The 6,989-nt window shown below is 38.6% G+C and overlaps 1 non-coding gene across 1 annotated transcript; it reads right to left on the minus strand.

The window, feature by feature from the left end:
- Nucleotides 1–4,772: 4,772 nt before the first annotated feature.
- Nucleotides 4,773–4,845, minus strand: trnak-uuu (transfer RNA lysine (anticodon UUU)). Its single transcript has one exon. It is a non-coding gene; the product is annotated as a tRNA-Lys (tRNA).
- Between the last annotated feature and the right edge of the window lie 2,144 nt (nucleotides 4,846–6,989).

Here is a 6,989-nt window from a genome sequence, read left to right on the forward strand (position 1 = left end):
AGAAGATTCTGGTAATCCAGTAGGTCTGAGTCAAGTTGAGATTTCTTGACTCAACTGAGTCAAGTTGAGATTACTTGCATAGCTCCAGTACCAGTGGTGGAATGTAACGAAGTATTTGTACTTAGTTACTGTACTTAAGTAAATTTTAATGTATCTGTACTTTTTACTTAAGTAAAAATAATAATGCATACTTTTTATTTCACTCCACTACATTTTACGGCAATTAAAAAGGTTGATCGTTTCCTTTTGTTTCTAACTAATTTCCTTGTGTATATCGTACTCCAGCATTTTTCCCCATTTAGATCTGAGTACCTTAAAATTGTGGTGTGGGGTTAGGAGAAGAAATGCCTAAAGATTTGTGTTTTAGGAATTGTGACAGCTGACTTTTTTTATTTATTTATCTTTTACAATGTGTAGGGGGAGTAGGCCAACGAAAACTAAACCAAATCCAGCCGGAGTCCACAGGTTATTCAGGGAAGTTGCTCTTCAGTGGTTCCGGGGTTGGAAAGAGCATGCAGTCCTCTCAGTCCAGACTCATTACAGCTTTTAGCCATGCCAAAAGCGCGCTGCCAAAAAATGCAACGCTCAGCTTCCAATGCATATGCTGTTAATGCATGTGCCGCTCTGTAAGGAAACTCAGAGTACTGAGGTAAACACGTTGATTCAATTGAAGGTGACAGACTTGAAGTTTCTAGTAGAGTTCAAGGCCTCTCTGCTGCTGATTTAGCATTGGGTTCAGCCTCATGCAAGAATGTTTTAATGTAGGTGTACCATTCTAGAATGTTTTATGGTTAGATATTACATACGTGCATCGAGCAGTTGCTATCAAACAATTAATCAATCTAGGGAAACAACCCAATGTCAGGTTTATGGGAAATTGAGGCCTTGAACTATACCAGTTGCTCACATTGATGATAGAAAATGCCCATCTTTTCCAAGAACTATTTAGTCGCAAAGGTAAGTTTTATGTGAGTTAAATCCAGATTTGGGTTTTTGCAATTCAAGTACATCTCATAATTATTAAATATGCCTTCACAATTTTTATGGTGCCTGATGCGGATTTCCTCATATCCTGCATAGCTCCAGTACCAGTGGTGGAATGTAACGAAGTATTTGTACTTAGTTACTGTACTTAAGTAAATTTTAATGTATCTGTACTTTTTACTTAAGTAAAAATAATAATGCATACTTTTTATTTCACTCCACTACATTTTACGGCAATTATCTGTACTTTCTACTCCACTACATTTCTACAATTTATGCCGTTACTCGCTACATTTTATGAACACAATTTCCTCAAAATCTTGCATGAAAAATAGTTCGCCTATTGCGTTCTGGCGTTGTTTGCCATTTCCGACCAATCAGGCTTTATTATCCAATGATGGTGAAGCGCGTCAGTTCGCAGCACGAGCTGGTAGACGAGACATTCAACATGGACCCAGAGCTGCATCTACTGAGCTCTGAATCACAAAGAAATCCTTGGCCATATTTAAGAAATTTATTTGAGTACAAAGGAGCAAAGAATGAGTCCTTGCGATTTTTTTGCATCCCATGCCTGCCTCAACATAAAGAATTGTTGGCATTTAAAAACTCTCCTTTGAAAAAAAAAAAAATAGAGGTAAGCTATGCTATGGTATGCTACGCTTTTGGGTATGTTATGACATGTTATGATACATTTCGCTAGATAATAGTATGTTGACATACAGAAATAGTATAAAAGTCACACCAGTGTAGCTTCATTATTTTTTTTAACACGGTGGTAGGATAAAACTGGTTTATTAGCTCAGAGAAGATAGCTTAATGTCTTTGCTAGCATAATGTCCAGCTCAGTGTTGTGCCAGTTCACACTGAAAAAGAACTAGTTCACGTTCATAGTTCATTTTTTACAATTTTGAACCATGTTCACAGCTCAAAAAATGAACTAGTTCACGTTCGTTCTTTAGTTTTTGTTTTTTTTTTTTCCTTTCAGTCCGTTTTTTCAACTGCTTCTGCAGAGGCGTCCAGACTCGAAGCACCAGCCATGCTAGCCTGTAACCAGCACACTTTAAAACGTGAGCGGCGTTCAGTCTCGCCAGAGTGAACGTCACTCACGTTCAGGTTCATAATTTGTAAACTGATTCGTTCAGCGTTCACGAAAAATAGGAACGTGTTCAACGAACGCCGTTCATTGAATGCGTTCATGCACAACACTGGTCCAGCTTGGCTGGAAGTGGTGCTTTCCGCCTGTTTCACAATCAGTAGTCATCTCTGACTAGAGATATAATCACAATAGACCAACACTCGTGTATTTCCTGGGTTTCTCACATATTTCAGGACCCCCTCCAATTTGGTTTTGTATTCACTTAAATGCAATATCTCGTAATTATAAGGTTTATATTAGTGGTGGGCCGTTATCGGCGTTAACGTGAGACTCTTATCGGGCTATAAAAAAAATATCGCCGTTAATCTATTCACAAAGTTGGGTTGGGAGCTGGGTCTATACTACACAAGCTATTGTGCCGGAGTTAAATGGTTACACTAGATTTATAAGTATATTTCTTCTTTTAGTTTCTTATTTCCTAAAGACTTTTATTTTGTTTTTGAGACCCGGTTCAGGTCTCTTGGACACATGGCGTGAGCTGTGAGAGGTGTGTGGGGTTTGTGTGCACAAAGTTATTTCTTTCATTTTAATTTATGTACATATTAGGAATATTTTGCATGTGTGTTATTTTGTGAATATTTTTTTTATGTTCTTTTAATACTGTATATTGTAGAGAGAGGTGCAGAAAGACGCGATGTTCTGACACGACCTTGCTTTTTGTACAGGTATGCAGTATTGTAAATTGTGAATGCTTTATGTTAATGTTCAGTTCTCTTGGACACATGGCGTGAGTTGTGAGAGAGAGAGGTGCAGAAAGACGCGATGTGTGACGCAACGTTCTGACGCAACCTTGCTTTTTGTACAGAATACGCTTTGCACAGAAAATCTCTTGGGTGTCAGCTCATCATTTGTGGTTCAAGAAACGAAATCAAAAAGTTACACAACGCAGAAGAAGAACCGCTACACCATGACTTTCACCTTGATATTTTTGCGCGGTTGTATACCTAGCCGAATTGCACTGTAGGGGGCGAGAACAAGTCTTCGAACTGTGAAATTATCACATCAAACGTGACGTAGTAACATGGATGCAGCTATTTAACTGAATAAACAGTTGGTAAACAAAAGTGCATCTTATTGAACATAATTTATTTTCATCACCAATTATCATAGTAGAACAGCTTTCTCAAGCAGTTTGTGATGCATTTTGGAAACAGGAGATGAGCCCCTGGTCTAATGCGCCACCTGGCTTGAGAAACCTGTTCTCAAAGACTTACTTTTAGTCATTATTTGGGTAGCACACATACTCTGAATGCCTTCGGCAGAATTCAAATGAGCCATTTTAATGTAGATTAATGTAGATTAATCTAGATTAATTCCAAGATATACTGTATAATTGCTTGTAATTATTACGAGCAATGACATCAGTACAGGCATAAATCAGTATATGTACTATGCTTTTACAAAATGGCAAACCCCAGAGGTTGAGACAAACAATTGTGTGAGTACTTTTACTAAAAAAAATACTTTAAAGTAAATTTAAAAGTAAGTACTTAGGACTTTTACTTAAGTAAGATTGTTGATGTAGCACTCCTACTTTTACTCGAGTACATATTTTGCAGGTTACTTGTACTTTTACTTAAGTAATAAGTTTCAGTCCTTCCTTTACCACTGTCCATTACTCAGCGACAAGGGCACAATACAGTTAATCAACCACATGCAAGATTTCTTGCAAGAGATTGAATCTGCAGGTTTGTTGAGAAGTCTGTATTATGAATGGACTGTTACCTCTATCTTTTATGGCATTATTAAAAACAAGACCAGCAGTATCAACCCGATGCATAGAGGTCCGAACTCCTCACTGCTTTACTCTATGGCCTCGAGACAAAGCCCCCTTGACCACGCTCTATCCAGTATTTGGCATGGTGGACTTGATAGGTGACATTTTCAAGTTCATTGCCATTCATTGTTGAAGATGTTCCTCGGACAGAAAAGCCATTTTCTGCCATGCATCTGGCAACAGTGTGATGTCTAAGTAAACGAATAGTTTACATAGACTAACACTGTCATCATTGCACCAGACCACCACTGATTACTCCTACAGAAGATCTCCTTGGTTTCTCTTGATCATACAGGTGTTCCGCACTTCAGACTGTTCTTACTTAAAAGAAATGCAGAATAATATACCCGAATTTTAAAAACAAAGAGAAAGAAAGCAAGTGGCTGTATTGTTCCAGGGTTCCACCTTGAGAGGAAGAAAAAATAAAAGTTCTCCCTGGATGTTCCCTAAACCAGAATATTCCAATATTCATGAGGCTTGATGAGATGAACTGGAGGTGTCGGACAGTTTATTATTTAAAACACTTGCATATATATGTGTTTTTTTATTTTGTTTATGTTTAAGATCTTTCCTTTATTCAAAAAGGTGTCGTCAAGAACCTCTCAAGAAAACTATAACACAAAACATAATTTTTATAACACATATAAGGCAATTGCCTGTATCATTCCAGGATTCCACCTTGAGGGGGAACTTACGTACACTGTGGAACGTTCTCAAAGAGGTGATCATGTGATAAACAGCAGTGTTCTTAAATTTAATCTCAAGCGCAAGATCTAAGAAAGGAATCCAGCGTAGTGTTGAAAGTAAAAGTGATTGTCGTTGTGATACAACAACTCGCCATTGTATCCAACAACTCGCCGGAACAGGGACTTGAACCCTGAGCCCTCAGATTAAAAGTCTAATGCTCTACTGACTGAGCTATCCAGGCTCTTTGTTGTTTCTCCCATAGAGAAAATATTGCAGAATATTCTCATTATTGTTGAATAATGATTGTAGAAACATTTTAGTCACGTGAACCCTCATTGATGAGAACTCATTTGTTTATGGTGTTTACTATGGTTTGTGAAAAAAATTACTTTGTGGAAGCTGCTGGATCCACAAAACTATTTTTAGCAAACCACAGTAAACATTATAATGAATAGAGATTCACAGTGTTATAGTCGGGTTGTTCAACATTCATCCAGCAAGAAATTGTCCAACCCAAAAAATAACAGTTCAGTAGTGGAAGAAAAAAAAAAACATAGGAGACTTGAAAAAAGTGAACTGGAAAGAGGAGGAAGAGAGTAAAATTATTAAAAAAATATTTCCCTATATATATAATTGAGGGTTTTTTGTTTGACGTAAAGAACTTCAATGAGGGAGATGATGAAAGGAATGCAAGAAAGCTATAACACAAGAAGGGTTGTGTAATTGCTTTCTTTAAGGTATATACGTTTCATTCTACATTTACAGAACTTTATCAATCTAAGGGAAGTTGGATAGTGACCACAAATTAATATTCCAGAATGGTTTTACCTCACTCCTGCCTCCTGTGTAGTATCTGTTTGATTTCTCCAATAAACAGTTCAAAGCACTCTGCACTGGACTGAACAGCATAAACTACAAAGCTCTTCTTTTCTTTAGGTTTCCAGTCTTTGGGATGGTCAAGCATCTCTATCAGTGTGTTAGTGGGTTTGAAGTGGACGGGTATTGTATGTGGTGTTTTCCAAAAATCCTTTTCAGTCTTTCAGACCCACCAGTTATATATGGAATTACCAGGTTCTTCTGATGGCCTTGGGACTCAGATCCCTTTTTGCCTTCTTGCCAAGATGCTTTGTTAAAGGCCCACTCAACAGAAGTGCAGGCCTCAGACACAATTTATCGAGCTGCCCTTCCATCCATCCCGCGGATGATCAGGCACGATTCACACGTTCACCTGGTTGGCCAAACTTAACGGGCCTAATGGGGCAGGGGCAGGGGAAGCTGTAAGGAATGAGGGCTGTTACGCCTGGCTATATCATTCAAGGATTCCACCTTCAGGAGGAACTTAAGGACACTGGTGTACGTTCTGAAAGAGGTGAGTGTCGTGGAAGTTATTTCCATGACCGAGCGTCTGAGGAGTCACAATGAGAAAAGGTTAATTTAATTTAGTCAGGCTTTATTTACATGCATGCGTGCATGGGAAGATTCGCTATCTGGATCCCCAAAGGTCTGAACAGAGTGACGTGTATATACTCAGTGAAGCACTGATGTTTATCTTTGTGCTTGTTGGTACCAGCATAGAGCAGGATCTCACACATTCCTCAGGAATAAAGCTGTCACAGACAAGAATTTACGACTCTGTTTTACAGGCTTAGGATGAGAAACACATAAAAGAAACACTTTTCTTTTACATTAAAGCCCTTTGCTTTCAACTTACCCTCACAGTGAGCATGTGATAAACAGAGGTGTTCTTAAATTTTACACGTTCCTGGTAAAAAAAGGAATCCAGCGTAGTGAGGGGTCTCCCCCAAGAGGAAATTTTGCAGAATTATATAATCCAAACAGTATCATTATTAAAAACATTAGCCTACAGGTTTTTTGTTTGTGGTTAAGATCTTTCCTTTATTCAAGAAGGTGTCGACGAGAACCATAGCACAAAAAAATATTTTTATTGCTTGTATCATTCCAGAATTCAACATTGAGGAGCAACTTACGTACACTCTGGAACGTTCTCAAAAAGGTGATCATGTGATAAATAGCAGTGTTCTTAAATTTAATCTCAAGTGCAAGATCTTGGAAAAGAAAGGTATCCTGCGTAGTGTTGAAAGAGAAAGTGACGAGACTGTCATTGCTATACACTGCAACACAGCACACGGTACACACAATAAAATGTGTCCTCTTCTTTTAACCCATCACCCTTAGAGAACAGTGTGCAGCCATGACAGGCGCACAGGGAGCAGTGTTTGGTGACAGTGATTTGCTCAGTGGCACCTCAGTGGCCCCTTGGCAGACCAGCAACCTTCATATTATGGGGCCACTTCCTTAACCGCTTGGCCACCACTGCCCCCATTGCTAACAATTCTCCCTGTAATCAGGGATTTTCCAACAACT

This window comes from Denticeps clupeoides, chromosome 2, assembly GCF_900700375.1.
Source record: "Denticeps clupeoides chromosome 2, fDenClu1.1, whole genome shotgun sequence".
Classification (NCBI taxonomy): domain Eukaryota; kingdom Metazoa; phylum Chordata; class Actinopteri; order Clupeiformes; family Denticipitidae; genus Denticeps; species Denticeps clupeoides.